Genomic DNA, 16,556 nt, shown 5'->3' with positions numbered 1-16,556 from the left:
TTTGAAGATCTTTGCAATTGATCTATTCCTCCTTCAGAAAAAAAAAACACCTGAATTACTTATTCATTACTCAAGTGTTTGACTGACACACAGTTTGAAGTACTGACTAATTCACTTTGCCAAAAAATCTATTGGGCACAAACTGACATTTTCAGGATGAGTGGTCCGTGAGTGAGTCTTTTGAATTGAATAGAATGAATGTTCGAGGCTGAATGTTTTTCCTGCCTGTTAATTAGTTCTTATAACAGGAATGTGGGAAAGGAAGTGTGTCCTCTATCACACCGAGAGTTAATCCTTCTGAATATTAGGAGGGAGGTTCCTCGACAGGTCCCTCATGGGCTCACATGAATACCAAAGATGGACTTTTTTGAAGCTAAGAAGAATGTCTAACCTATCTAATTTCCTGTTTTTTGTGATAGCGGGTTTCTCCATTGAAAATAATTTGTGTTATAGAGCCAGGCTCCCCCTTCCCTGTATCACTCAGACACACACAAAAACACCGATACAAAGGAAAGCAAGAAATGCCAGAGTGATGCAAAAGTAATCAATTCATAAGAGAGAGGGTCTCTGCTCACTTATCCCAACTCTGAGGTACACAATTGGTAAACCACCCAATGCGTTGTTCTTTACCCTTGACTTAAAACAGACTGTGTCCTGAAGACAAACGAGGCTGGCTACTGGCACAGAATGAAAGGTATCGTTTAATCTCGGCCTCAAATACAATCTAAGTGGGTTAATTAGGGCAAAACACTGCTCCTTCCACCACAGGGAAGATGCTGTGTTGATACAGCTCAACGAGGGCACAGTCTGAGGTGCATGGTTATTGGGGTGATTTGCATAGATCTTTCCAAATTCAACATTTAATCTTAAAAATATTAAATTGCGCATTATATGCACACATGTCACGTCACTTGTCTGACTGTCTTTAAGGCTCATGGGCACCACAGTATAAATAGGAGGCAACTGACTCGCAACTGGGAAAATTTGGTGGTTGAACAGTGATTGCATGTTTTCACATTCATATGATTGCAACTGTTCACCTAGAGGTTGAGCAACACCCTCAAAGGCAACCACTTATGCTCACAAGGGGACTGCACAGCTTACCTGGGGCAGGTACCAATCATGGTCTGATGTGGTAGCTGCACATCTTTTTGCAGTGGGGATTCAACTCAACTAATTACTAACCTGTTTGCATTCTGGTTATATTCCTATATAAAAGCAGGGTTGCTGAGCATCTATGAGATTTTGTTGTTGCATCTCTATTATAAAGGAATTACTATGAAGTTCTGGCTGCACTCACAATCTATGTAGTTTTTATGAATTTCTATGTATGTCACTGGCAATACTTATTCACCAATTTATCACAGTTAATTACCATATTACAACTATTGTTGGTTCTATGTAAATAAAACTCAATTGAATTGAATTATGATTACTCAAGAATCTACAACCATGTTCTTGTGTGCATTTCTCTATTAAACCGATGGTTGTAAATCTCCTGCCTGCTTTTTCTTTCACCATCCCACTGTCACATTCAGCTTGTCTTGATGCACTGCCTGGCCTTTTAACATCATTTTGTCAATATACAGGGTATGACCAAACGTGCCCTGCTGGTGTTGTCACTGTGGCAGGATAGATCACCATGGTAACCAAGGAAATAGCTGAAAAGCTGTTTGTTGTAGGTGGGGTCAAGTGGTTAACACTGCGAAGAGGTGATTTAAAATGAAACCTTGTAAAAATGTAAAACCGAACAAAAAGAAATGGAACAAAGATGACAATCGTGTCACAGCAACACCTGCTGTTTTATCTGCACTCAGCTGGTATGGAGGTCTGTGAACATGTAACACCAAGTGGTCCTGAGTAAGCATCAGTACAGGTGCACTTGTCATGTAAGTAAATGAAGCAAATTTAAAACTATAGTTTGTGAGTTATTGCAGTTATGGCTGACAGTCCATCAAGTAAATGTTCAGACATTTTAAGGAACGAGTGAAAATTCTGACCTGCTGTGGAGCTGACGGGGTCTCATTACAGCCACTATGATGTGAGTTACAGTGTGTATGTGAGGTTGACACTGACTCAAGCATTGAACATGTGTACGGTGAAGACTGCAGTTTTCTTTTACAGTTTGCTATGATGTGTTGTTTTAATAGATAAACCACTAATGTGACTAAAAACATGCTAATATGAAACCACTCTTACAGACTAAGAAAGACCATTGTCAGGGTCCTGAGTTTGGTGACTCGGTGTTTATGTTTTTGATCATTAATATTCTTTGTTTCGGTTAAATTCTTGTTATATCTTTTGGAGTTTTCTAATTCTTTGGTTTTGTCTCAATGCCTCCCCTGTGTTTCACGCCCCTTGTCTAGTTTCCTGTCTAGTGTCTCCTGTGTCTTTAAAGCCAGTCGTGTCCTTGTGTTGCAGTTTGTTACTCCTGTCTCTGTGCTCCTTGTTCGCTCTGTCTTCCCCGTCAGCCGTGTCCCCTTGTCAAATCTGCGTCTCTGTGCCTATCTCCTGTTTCCTGTTTTACTTTGATAGTCTGTGTCCTATATCAATGTATCCTGCTTTGCTTCCTGTGTCTGGTTATGTCAGATTAGCCCCAGCTGTGCTTACCTCCTGTTTTCCATTCCATCGTTACTCCCTGGTGTATTTAAGCCCCGTGTTGTCCTCTGTTGTTGTCTTCTACGCTTGCTGTGTTTTTCCGCTGTCATTCTGGTAATGTTCTGGTTCTCTGTTGCCTGGTTATGTTTTCTAGTTTGAGCTTCATGTTTTGAGTTTCAAACCACCTCTGTTGCCACCCAATATGACCCAATTCCTGCATGCATGCCAAAGAGACGAGCTGCCTAATTGGACTGTTTTGTAGATGAGCGGTGATGCAGATGAACATCAAGAAACCCTTGACAGGTAAACAGTGACAGTGCATCTTTGTTACAATTTTTTGAGCTAGTTCTCATCATAATAGTGGCCAGATTAAAAAAAAAAAAAAAAAAAAAAGTATGGAAAAACAAACAAAGAAAAAGACTTGAGAACTGAGATTTGAGAACTTAAAGCTTACGAGTGGTACAAACAGGACTTTATGACTTTAGGGTGAAAATTGATGCATTTGCACAGAAGGAAACCCAAACGCAGCAAGAACATGATTTGTAAATAAATTCATATGAATAATTCATGAATTAAGTTTGTGTGTATTGCACTCATGTTGCTGTCGGGTTTGTCACTGTGGCTGCATATTAGAAATACATTGTTCTGTTCGAGCACTTGGGTGTGAATAATAAAATTTCCGAATATCGTTCAACATTTCGTGTGGAAAAATATGACTCTCCAGCTCCAGTATGGTGTTTTTCTAGTTGTAAACACACCTATAAATAACTTCCTTGCCTTTGTAGCAACCTAGAACCACATAATACCCTGTGTTAAGATTCAGCTGTGTCATATTTGTGAGTTCTTTGACGTCTACATCATCAGTGTGATTCTTTTTTTTCTTTTTTTTTTAAATGAACTGCAAAAAATGAAAACGCATATGTACAAATTTATAATTTTTGTCATAAGATTCATTAAATAGAATTTCAAAAATATTTAATTTGCTGGCAATTATTTCATTGGTTCAGGCTTTACAGGGTTAAATACTCAACTACTCTTCAAAATGTCACAAATGACAAAATCATACTATTTGACTTAAATATATACAGCTGTAATCACACAGAACAGTGTTGCTGAGTGATTTCAGTGCTTAGTTTAGAGCAACATTTTCCTTGACGATTTACTTCTTGGTGATGAGGGACTAGTGTTGGTAACATTTATGAATTAAATTATTACAAACCAGAAATGAAGCATAGGACAAAAAGTATTCTGAGCTCATACGTTACACACATACATTACTTTGTTACATATTATACTCAAAAATATGGGTTCCAGTGGTGGTCGTGTACCGTAATGGTATGAGGGATATTTTCTTGGGTCCCTAGTCAGTAGTGTTGGTCACTTGAAAATAGTAATTAGTTACTGATTATTTCTCTAAGAAAGTAATCCAGCTACTTTACTGATTATGTATTTTCAAAAGTAATTAGTTACTTCATTACTTACTTTTTAAAAACATGATACACAACCTGAATACCTAATGAAGCAAAACCTTTCAGCCCAATTCTTTTTTTTTTTCTGCATTTTCCATCAATTAAAAATGAATCAAATGAAAATGTCTCTTGTTAAAACTTTTTAACAACTTTTTGTGTTTTATTAGTTTTAATCTTTTAACTTTATGCACATTGCATCAAGTAAAAAATTAAATTATATGCAACAGTCTTTGACTTGAAGAAATTTGTTTAACATTTTACCCTATTTTCTGCATATCCCAGCATATGAAATGAAATATTTTTGTATTTACACTCACTCTTTCAAATAGATGCAAGTAAAACACAGCGAAAAATAAATAAAATCAAAGATTCAGCAGCACTGAGTCCTGTCTCTCTTAAGTAGATTTTCACCTGTTTAGCAGGAGTGGGGCTGTTGGAGGTTTGCCGGGTGCTTGGTCAGATTTGACGTTTTATTTTTCGCTGTAGAAAGAACTTTTCTTCCCACACAGAGTGTACAACAGACACTAGTGTTTTTGTCACTTTTTACGGAATCAAACTCAGAGTAATGTCAGTACTTCCCAGCTTTAAACGCTGCATGGTCGTACTCTCTCCAACACTCCATATTATCCATTGTTGATCTGCACACGTCTGTTGCTGCCAGAGACGTCGCACGCTCGCACGTCATTGTCATGAGACACTCTCATAAACAAAATCACGGTTTAGTAACGCAGTAACACAGCGTGTTTATGGAAAAGTAACAGTAATCTAATTACTTTTTGTAATAGTAATCCCTTTACTCATTACTTGAAAAAAGTAATCAGATTACTGTAACACATTACTGCCCATCTCTGCTAGTCACCTCAGCCTACCTGAGTCCATCCCTTTGTGACCACAGTACACCCATCTTCTGACAGCTCCTTCCAGCAGGATCACGCAGTGTCACAGAGTCAAATCATCTCAAACTGGTTTCCTGAACATGACAATGAGCTCACTGCACTCAAATGGCCTCCACAGTCACCACATCACAATCCATCAGAGCACCTTTGGGATGTCGATGGAACAGGAGATTCGCATCATGGATGTGCATCTGTTGAATTTGCACCAACTGTGTGACGCTGTCATGCCAATATGGACTAAAACCTCTTAGGAATGTTTCCAGCACCTTGTTGAGTCCATGTCATGAAAAATTAATGCAGCTCTGAAGATAAAAGGAGGTCCAGCTCAGCACTAGCAAAGTGCACCTAATAAAGTGGTCGGTGAGTGGAGTGTCTGTCAGAGGCACTTGGGTAAAAACTTCAGTTGCACAATTTGATCCGATTTAAGTCTCTCGTTGTGTAATTGAAGTGCAGTTGATGTTGTTGTTAAAGCTGGAGTCATTGCTGAGTGAATTAGAGGCTGCACAGTAAACGATGATGAGCTGCCAGAGAACAAACGGTCACGTAGCATGTTGATAAATCAATAGGTGAAGATTGGTTCACGACTATCTGTTAAACAATGGAGGTAAGTTGTAAGGATCACTTTCTCCACAAGGACTTTCTTCAGCTACAGGACGATAATGACCCGTTCATTCCTCATTACTGAATCAATATTTACTCTTTCCGCGCACCCCCAAGAGATACATAATACTGAGAAGCTTTTAAAGTTGTGCCTCATTACTTCATGACCTCTGAGTTATTGCCTTTCCACGCAGCTCCATGGCCAAATCTTATTATGGACTAGCATTTACATTTAGTCTTATTTATACTGAAGGCCACTTTCACCTATCCACATGCACATTAAACACAGTTTTATGCTGCAAAAACAGCACTTTATATTTATCGATCTCACGCCCACCCGCCATCAATGAGCACGCGTGCCATCTTCCTCCACAGTACTCTCAGCCAGACTATGATGGGGACGGGAATATTAATAGGCTGTAAGCGCTCTGAGTATGACAGTTCAAATGCCTTCTTTTACAGTCAGCCTGATCCCCAGCTAAAACCTGGAATGTGGTTACACCGCTTCACTTCAAGGGGCACAAAAATCATTAAGCGCTGAGGTACGACTTCAAAAAACCTCAAACGCCTTACTTTGTGTCACCGACATTATGTTGTTCAGCAACTCTTAATGATTCTGTAACTTTCATATTGAATCATAAGTACAAGCATTTTTGTGTACTGTACCAAAATGTATTACTGGGAAAGGACTCAGCTTTGACTGACATTAGCAGCCGAAATCTCGTGATCATAACAGACCGAGGAAAGCTGGAGCAGCGCGTGTGACTGCGATGAATTGAGTAAGGATGTGATTTATGTAAAATTTCATTTGTTAGGTAACAAAAGTCGTATGTCTTCTCTCAAAAGTTACAGCGCTAATGTACTTTTAAATGTACTTTAATGAGATAACTATTTTACTTACCCTGAGAAAGCTCACTTAGTGTGTTGCATGGTGGGAATTAATATCCATTCATTTTCTGTCCTTTCTTATCTCATGCAGGCTTACAGGGGGTTTGCTGGAGCCTGTCCCAGCATGCATTCAGCTATACCCTACTACACTCTCAACAGGTTGGCAGTCTATTTCAAGAACACATACGCACACACACACACACACACACACGCTATTTCTCTACTTCACCTAACCTTCATGTTTTTAGACTGTAGGAGGGCATATTATGTCTCTCTGTGAGTGCCTATGCTTTGTTTCCCAGTCTTTCAGGTGTATAAAGTGTCCCCAGTATTCCATGGTCAGCTTCTGAAGGACATATTTAAGGGCACTTTGCTTTCACCATTACTCCTTTTCTCTTCTATTCACATTCTCATGTCCTCACCCAATTGAGAGGCTCCAAATCCTCATGCTTCCATTTAAGAGCCTCATTCTTTAACCTCCAGCCAACTGTGCCTGTATGTGCTTTATTTAAAAGAACTTCTTCCTGCCATACTCAGCTTTACTCCAGCCTTGAAAACAGCAGATTTTTTAGTATCAAACGCAGTGCATTATCAAACTGGAGGTGCACTGCACGCTGTGTGAAGATGCACAAAGGGACGGAATAAATGGCATGAGGTAGAAGTGGCGAATATTGCACAGACAGAAAGTAGCTTTTTGTGTCATGGTTATATATATTCACATCATCTCTTGGTATTTAATTCATTAGTTTTGATTTCAAGAACATTTACTTGTAAAAGCTAAGGAAATGAAAGCAGAAAGGTCTTTTTAATATTTAATGTGACTTACTGAAAACGACAGGCTTACACATTCTGCGCCTCACCGCGTTCTTGAAAGTTGCTAATTTAAACAAATTAAACGGAGTCATATCTAACAGCATTAGTGTCAGGTCAGTGACTATTTAATACTCGTAATATAAATAAGAATATATTCATATTTGACAGGGCCGTGGATATGTACACATGGTAACCATGGTAATTTGCAAGCATTTTATTTTAATGAAAAATCACAAGTCATTAAATCTGCTAATTATTTTCGACACACACTCTGAGTCACAGTAACTGAATCTATATATTAATGACCACCACCGCAGTTTTTCTTTCTTTTCCCTTTGTAATAGAGTTTTTAAAGCTATTTGCTTTATGTAGCATATATTTGCAACACGTCAAATTGTAAATGGGCCATATTTAACTTGGTGTGGTTTTTTTTGTTGTTTTTTTTGAGGGTTTTTTTTTTTTTAGGTTTTCCAAACAACTTTGTCCAGATTCATGATAATCAGCCAGCATCAGCCTACACTTTGATGGCTGGTGATTCTAATGATGTTCTAAATCATTATAGGTCACTACCGGAGCACATTAAGTCACTTCTTTATTCATCAAAAACACTTTAATGAGACCCAAATGAATTGTGCTAACTAGAGCACGAGCTATTTGGAATAACTAATAAGATTTAGGACTGTATCATGGGCTGGAAAAAGCCAACAAACTACACTGTAAACATTATGATGAGCTCTATAACCTAATGAGGTAAGCTGCTATGTGGTCTTCGTGGTGGACATTAAGGTTTACAAGCTCAATGTAAACACCACTGATGAGCTTTGAGCGTTCACTTTGATGAAGGAACCATTTTTCCCCATGACTTTTTATTTCAGTTTTGATTTGTGAACTCAATTCAGTCTCCCACACATAAGATGATTGCTGTTATAGATCACTTTTTATTATTTATTTATGAATTTTTTAGGCAGACAAAAGCAGCATCCTTTGGTTTTTTCTGACGATTGCTAATTTTGCTTAAGTATAGGAGATTTTTTTCAACATTCAGCTGTAGCTAGGTAGTCAGCCAATCTCAGAATAGCCTCTCTGAGTTCATTCAAAGGCTATGTCTGGTTTTGAGATTATGCTGCAATACAAATACAAAGCAGGTCGAAACAAGCTCATTTAACCCAAACGGCATCCAAGTGTGCTAGTCATTGTGCTTTTTTAAAATAAATAGGTAGTGAGATGGACAAGCTGTTATTTATTCTTATTATTCTGTTATTTATTTATTCTTATATTTATATTTTTGCACTTTTCTGTTTTCATTTTGGTTCACAATTAGCTAAGATCTGATGGAGCTAGACACAGCAACTACTGAGATGCTTTGTTTACAAGAGCTGGTTTTCACATTAGGTACTGAAACAACCTCTCAAGAGTGAAATCTAAAGAACATGTCCAAGTAGAACTGTGACTCCAAAAAGGCCGTACAGAGAAGCCACACACCGAGGAAATCCTCAAGACAGTGTGATGAATAATGGCCGTCAGGTGTGCGCATCCAGCTCTTTCATGAACTTAATTACTGTCACGCCTCCTGAGGCGGTAACCTGCCATGCACATACCCATTCTCACGAGATAAGAGAGAGAGAGAACACAAGAAAGGTGACACTGAAGACATGCGGACCACGACATGGACCTGCTTTTCCTCATTTATCCTGTCACTGTCATATATACACTGACTCACTGGCCACTTAATTAGGCACCCCTCTTCAACTGCTCATTAACGCATATATTTTAATGAGCCAATCACATGGCAGCAACTCTACATTTACACATGCAGACATTGTTCAAACTGAGCGTCAGAATGGAGAAGATTTAAGTGATTTCAAATGCAGCATGGTTGTTGGTGTCAGACAGCATGATCTGAGCATGTCACAAACTGCTTATCTGCTGTGATTTTCCCACACAGCCATTTCAAAGGTCTGCAGAGAATGGTCCGAAAAAGTGAAAATATCCAGTGAAGGACAGCTCTCGGAGCAAAAATGCCTTGTTGCCAGAGGTCAGAGGAGACTGACCAGGCTGCTACAAGATGATAGAAAAGCAACAGTACCTCAAATAACCACTCATTACAACAAAGGTATATAGAAGAGAATCTCTGAACACAGAATAAATGGAACCTTGAAGCAGATGGGCTACAGCAGCAGAAGACCAAACCAGGTGGCTCTCCTGCCAATTAAGAACAGGACAGAGGCTACGATTCACACTGGCTTACCAAAATTGGACACTAGAAAACTGTAAAAATGTAACCCAAATGCTGTGACATTCGGATGGCAGGTTCAGAATTTGGTGTAAACAACATGAAAGCATGAATATTCTTTGCCTTGTATTTATGCTTCAGACTGTTGGTGCTGTAACAGTGTAAGGGATATTTTCTCTGCACACTTTCAGTACAAACTGAGCATCAGCCCAGCTGAGTATGTTCATCCCTTTATGAGCCCAGTGTACCCATCTTCTTATGGCTGACAAACCATGTCACAAACCTGAAATCATCTCAAACTAGTTTCTTGAACACGACAGTGTGTCCATTGTACTCAAACAACCTCCACGATCACCAGATATCAATCCAACAGAGCACCTTTGGGATGTGGTGATTCACATCATGGATGTGCAGCAGCTGCGTGATGCTATCGTGTGAATATGGACCAAAATCCCCAAAACCAAAAATGTTTCAAACATCTTATTGAATCCAGGCAGTTTTGAAGGCAAACAGGTTCAAATGCATTACGAGCATGGTGTACCTAATAAAGTGTCCATTGAGTGTATGTCTGTGAAGGTTCTCAGTCATCCAGGTCATCGTAGTCAAAGGAGCTTGCAAAGAAAAGCGTCTGGACTTCTTTAAGTTGCTTGAAGACGTTTCACCTCTCATCCGAGAAGCTTCTTCAGTTCTAAGGTCAAATGGTGGAGAGTCCCAGATATAAACCGAGTGGGAGTGACCCCCCACAGAGGGACAAAAGGACCCCCTGATGATCCTCTAATCGCCTGAGCCAAGGTGTGAAACTGGGTGTGGGTCCCAATCAGCCAGAGTTTCGGGTGAGCTCATTGTGAGTGACCATCTTTGAACAGAGGCGGGGGTTTACGACACCAACTCTCTGCCATCTATAATCCAGTTTTGAGATCCCTTCCCAGACGCCTTAACGCCCACTCACATCCTGGGCCATCTGACCTCAGGAATTCGCATGATAAGGTGGGGCCAGGTTTCACAATGAACACACCCGAAACTCTGGCTGATTGGGACCCACACCCAGTTTCACACCTTGGCTCAGGCGATTAGAGGATCATCAGGGGGTCCTTTCGTCCCTCTGTGGGGGGTTACTCCCACTAGGTTTATATCTGGGACTCTCCCCCATTTGACCTTAGAACTGAAGAAGCTTCTCGGATGAGAGGTGAAACGTCTTCAAGTAACTTAAAGAAGTCCAGACGCTTTTCTTTGCAAGCTCCTTTGACTCCATTGAGTGTAGATTGTATGGTGGCTGCTTATTTTCTGCTTAATTTCAGATCAGCATATGTGCAAGTATTCACAACGAGCCAGAATCTCAGGATCCATATGACTCTCAATCTGGAAGTTTTTTCCATCCTTAAATGTGTTTGATTTTAAAAAAAGGGAATTAATATGGTCTTGTATTGATCAGCAGAGTATATATAATAGCTTACTATGTTATATAATAGACTGAAAGCACAGCATAAAAGATGTATTTAGCTAAGCTGTAATTTATAATTCTACACAGGTTTTCAAGCTGTTTTGTATTTGAGAAAGCTATTATAAGCCACAGTACAGGGAGCTACCAGTCACCACCACATCAGATAATATTCAATATTTCCAGACAGCAGAAGTTCTCAATTTTAACCTTTTTGGTGCATTTCCCTCGTGTGTGCTGATTAACTGAGATCATATCAATACTGTCTAAATGTAATTAAAAGACTAAATCCAACATTAGCTCTCAAAATGAGCAGGTAATGGGCCTCTGTAATATTAATTGCTGTGGATGTTTGGGCTGTATGCTCTCATAGTTTGGATCAGATTTGGTAATGTAGTGTATTTTGAGAAAGGTGAAGAGGTACTCAGAAACACCAGGTTGTGTTTGGGGCCATGATGAGGATGGGCACTAAAAGGGCTTATTTCAGGCAATGGGTGAGCTGATGACCTGAGGGGGCTTCACCAGGGCTTTGTATAAGTTCAATAAGGATTTTGTTAACTGTGAATAATGATTCTTTTTTAGACACAGAATAAGAATATAGAACTGGAAATTGGTGTAATTTAAATGTCAGGGATCACTCGAACTACAGCCCCATAGACATGTAAGAAGTCAAAGGCTTGACTCACCTCTGAAGCAGTGATTGGATGATTGGATGATGACTGTTCAGGGCAGGCAGCCAGCAGACATTAGCTGAATGACTCCTGCAACACAACTCCAGTAATAGTGTTTACTGTAATAGAAAGATGACTTTTATCATTTGTGGACTAACTCCTAAAAGGTGCAGCCTGGTGACACTAGTTATACTAATTTTCATAAGTACACCACAATGTTTAGTTGGGCCATATATAAATCATATATATACCACATATAAATCAAGACTGAAGAAGGAGGGTGTTACGGCCAGGATAGCCGGTGTGTTTGTGGTGCGGACCCAAGAGCAGGAAAACAGGAGAGAACAGGATTTTAACAAAAAGCGAGCTTTTAATTATGGCTGATAGAGGAACATAGAAAGGCAATGGCGAAACTAAACTATAAGCTGAACTGGGGAAGCTATAGGATTAACTATGTAAACTGTGACTTGAAACAGAAACATGAATATGAACCTAAGCTTGAAAATAATCCTGCGACTTGAAGTACATGACGCTAGACAACCCGACACTGAACAGAGGAAGACAGAGGACTTAAACACACAAGGTTAATGAGGGAAGTGGAAACACCTGGGGAAACACAGCTGACACAAACATGACACGACAGGGGAAGTAAAACTAAACACACTGAACATGGAAGGCTTTCAAAATAAAACAAGAAACATAATGGACATGACAAGACAAGCTTGACAATAGACATGGAAACACACACACGTGACACAAGAAACACAAGGAGAGACACATGGGAACAGATAAGGGAGGCGAAAGCACGGGCATAACTAAACATTAAACATAGAGGACAAGACAGACTAACACAGAAGACAGGAAAAGACTCATAAACACGGAGACATGAAAGAAACATAAACCGGAATAAATCACTCAACTAAACCTTAACTAATTGACACAAAAACTTAACATAAATGCAATCTAACATGAGAAAAACAAAAATACAAAATAAACTCAAAACGCCGGGTCACAGACCTGGGCCCTAACAACAAACAGGAATGGCATCATAGTTAATAAGTCGTTCATTAACAGTAATAACTCCTAACAGGAATTTCTAGCATACGCGCATTGTTTAACAAAAGATAATACTGTAGTGACCATTAGGGAAAAAATTACAGCTCCATTTACACAACAACAAAAAAAGTTGTCACATTGCTGCCTAAACAAAAACAAATTGCAGTAATGTTAAAATCATTAAAGTCTTATATTTAATTGAGAGTCACTTAAAAACAACACAATAATGGCTGAAATTGATACATTTGACAGTCTATTTTTTTTGTTTTGGAAAAATATATGCTTATTTTATGAAAGATGGGGCAGAAGCATGTCTATCATTGTGTTGCATCACCTGTTCTTAAGGAAATATTCTCCTTTATTTCTGAATGTGTGAATGTTTTCAGCGGGCGAGAGGTCTGCGGTCAGGTCAGGTCATCTCCTGGACACTGTTTAGACGGCATCATGCTGCTGAATCAATTCATAAGAATTCCTGATTAACACTGATGTGTACTATTTATTCCAACCATTACTCTTTTTGTGCCACCTGAATCATCATACTTTAATTCGGTCATTATTTCAGAATTACTCATCATTACCTTCTGTGTCTGTGTCCCCTCAAGTAAAGTGAAGCATGACATTTGTATCATTTTAATCAGGAGAGACACATGAAAAAAAGGTGATGAGCGATATCGATTTATGTTAATTATGAACCGATAATTACCCAATGATTCACTAATGTAATATCCTCCAGCTGGTTACTTAGTAAATAATCATTACCGGCTATAACGTCCCGGGTCAGGCGTTATTAGGGAAGCGCTGATGAATGACTAATTAACCGTCCTGCCCATTTGTATTTCACTCCTCCCTCGTTCTCTGGTCACCAAGTTTTTGTGTCGTTTATTGCAAAGTTTGACTGTAAATTCAATGTTGGCTGTTAAGCCATCTTAACTAATTCTCTCCTTCAGTGACAGATGGTGAGGTTTTTTCTAAACAGATGGTTTCTGTTACTAAATCAAATGCAGGATTCATGTAATCATCAATTAAACACAAGTACTATACAGTCTAATGTTTACTTACTACAGTGTAATGTTTCTGTATAAAATGCTATCCTTTAATGACTGAAAAAGACTTCTTGTATTTAGTAAAAGTAATATCCTGAGAATAATATCAGCTAAAGTACCAAAAGATGTAAATTAACTGTGAGATGTGGGATGAAAAAAAATGCTTCCAAATGAAAATGCAGAGTACACAGTCGTGCCAGTGTAGGAGTCTACTCTTTGGCCAGTGGATAGTTTTATCTGTGACCTGGTTTCCTTGCATTTTAATTATGCTTCCATCTCCATGCACTCGCAGGCAGAGGGATTTCACTGATAACGGTCTGTTTGTAGTGCACCGATCGTGGCCGCAATGTGCTTCACAGACCATTGGCCAAATAATTCAACGTAATTAGACTTGCGTCATGCAAAGACGAACAGGAGGGAAGAACTTTTTAGAGATTGTGTGTTCTTTTGCAGACAGGATGAGATGCAGAGAGGACTGGAGAAAGGGAACGAATGAGTCATGAAACATTCAGACCTGACAATACTTCTGACAGAGACATGGGGAGAGAGGATGGCAAGAACGCAGGTGGCATTTCATTTTTTTCTTTTTCTTTTCTTTTTTACCATAAATAGTCTAAATGAAAACATGATAATGTGTAATTACAGATACAATAGCGCAGAATGGGATGAATGTGACTCGCATTCTCCAACGTGACAAAGAACAGATCGGGACTCAGAGGAGAGCTTTCTGCACAGCAATAATGTTCAATTAGGCCTTGTATTGATTTACAGCTGACATAACAACTGCTATAGGAATGAACATTACCACAGATACTTTGCAAAAGAATTTTTGTATTATTACTGTTCATGCATTTTATTTATGCTGTCTGTTTGGAGGACATATTGGGCTGCGAGGTAGCACATTGAGCAGGTTACTGACCTTTGCATCAGAAGACTCGGCAAGAAACCTTCTTACCATAACGTCCTTGAGCTTGACACCGAATCCCTACCTGCTCCAGGACTAGCGGCCTGTAGCTGACTCTGACCTCTGACCTTCCCACAGAGGTAAGTAAGTGAATAAAAAACATTTTTTTAAAAATCTCCTCGCCTTCAGGCGTTAAACACTATCTCCTTTTTGCCCCTGCATGAGTAAGATAGCAGCGCCAGGAAAAAACTGATTTGGTAAGAAGTAGGAATGTTCAATCAGAATTAAATATGTGAGAGATTAGCATTCATTTAAAAACAGCTAAAGTGTGTCTGTCTGTGGAGGCTAAATTGAAACGCATTAGTATTCATACCTAAAGTTAAAAAAAATGACAGACAAATACAAAAAAAAATATCTGGCTACAACCAGTCCAACTTAGTGGTGTTACATTATCATTCTAGGAAGGCACATGAATATGTTATTTTTACATAAAAAGCAAATGGTACATGTAGGACGGCAGAGGACTGCACAAACTGACGGTCCAGCAGAAAAACTCTTCGCAACTTCAATCTGAGTCACAGCATGAGTCTGTTCTCTCATCGTCAGGCAGTCAAACGTGTATTACATTTCTAGCCATGGAGACGTGCTGAGGTCGCATGTGAAATATCAAACATCTGACTGCAAGGATTTAGTAGTCCAGCAGTGTCCAGGCATGCTCCAGCATCTGTCATGGCTGAAATAGGAAGGCATCCTCTTCATCCAACCAAAGCAAGCCCTGCCATTTGTTGCTCCTCTCTCCGGCTTAATCAGTGAAGCAAAATGCTCTCAGTTAATTGATTAAAATGATCTCTGTCTCTTAGGAGCAATGTCATCAGCATCCTTGTAATTTGTGTGTCCCTGCCAGAATTTGCTTTAGGTCTGATTTCATTAGCGCCCTATGTAACAGTTTGGAGTCAGGTTAACGCCACGGCATCCTGAGGTGAGAAAACCCTGTTCTGTTTACGTACACTGGCAGAAAGTACGTGACAAAAGTACTGAGAGGTCACCCCATTTATGCATTTTCTCATTTTTCAATACAAAAGGTTGATCTGATTACGACGACAGGCTCGCAGATGGAGACTCTCCTCAGGAGTAAATGTTTATTGATCAAGAAAGACTTGGGCATGTAAATTCTGATTTGTATGTGCGTGTTGTCTGCAGGGTAGCTGCAGAGCAGAATCCATCACTATTGGCATGTGGACCTGATTACTGGAGAGACTCTGAAAGTCTCATAGACCTATGATAAAGAACTCTGTCCGGGCCTCTTTACAACCGCATCACTCAGAGTGTCTGCACAAAGGAACAGTGCATAGCAAAAAAATAAAAAAATAAAAAAATCTTACATTCAGCACAATTGCCTTAATTCAGCTCTATGCTGGCACAGTTTCTTGTATCTGGACTGCAGGAATACATTTAACGCCCTCAGTAAAAAGGATGGCCACAGAATATTTTTAACAAAGAAAATCAGCTTGAATTGGGGTGGGGGGGTGGAGGGGTATTTAAATTTAAAATCACATTAAAAGATTAATGGCTTCAAAATGTGTTGCCGTAAACAAAACAGATTTATGGGGCGGCAAGTGTGGTGGAAAGTGACTTGCATTTGATTGTCATTTGAAATGGTAGAAGGATTCAGCAGAGACTTGTTGGTGAGAGTAGGTGGGATGATCCATTTTGATTTCAAGCACCACACCGGCAAAAGAGAAAAAGAATATATAATGTGAAAAACAATCACTCCTGCAGCGTGTATGATAATCGGGATGAGGTTAGCATTTTGCAGCTGCAGGCAGAAAAACCCCGTCTGACTAAGTTCCTGGTGCACGAATATTACATCTTTTATGTGTCATGTGATAAACGGTAACTTCTTCAGTATATCTACCAAGTGTGTAGCAATTTTATGTTTTTTATATA

General features: G+C 39.3%; 1 long non-coding RNA gene across 1 annotated transcript; it reads left to right on the top strand.

Moving 5' to 3' along the window:
• Positions 1–2,705: 2,705 nt before the first annotated feature.
• Positions 2,706–14,740, top strand: LOC143413403 (uncharacterized). Its single transcript, XR_013094020.1, has 3 exons — positions 2,706–2,901; positions 14,159–14,270; positions 14,582–14,740. It is a non-coding gene; the product is annotated as an uncharacterized LOC143413403 (long non-coding RNA).
• Positions 14,741–16,556: the final 1,816 nt, after the last annotated feature.

The sequence above is a fragment of the Maylandia zebra genome, linkage group LG18 (assembly GCF_041146795.1).
Source record: "Maylandia zebra isolate NMK-2024a linkage group LG18, Mzebra_GT3a, whole genome shotgun sequence".
Classification (NCBI taxonomy): Eukaryota; Metazoa; Chordata; class Actinopteri; order Cichliformes; family Cichlidae; genus Maylandia; species Maylandia zebra.
The sequence above is the reverse complement of the archived record's forward strand: the minus strand, read 5'-3'. Positions and strand labels throughout refer to the sequence as shown.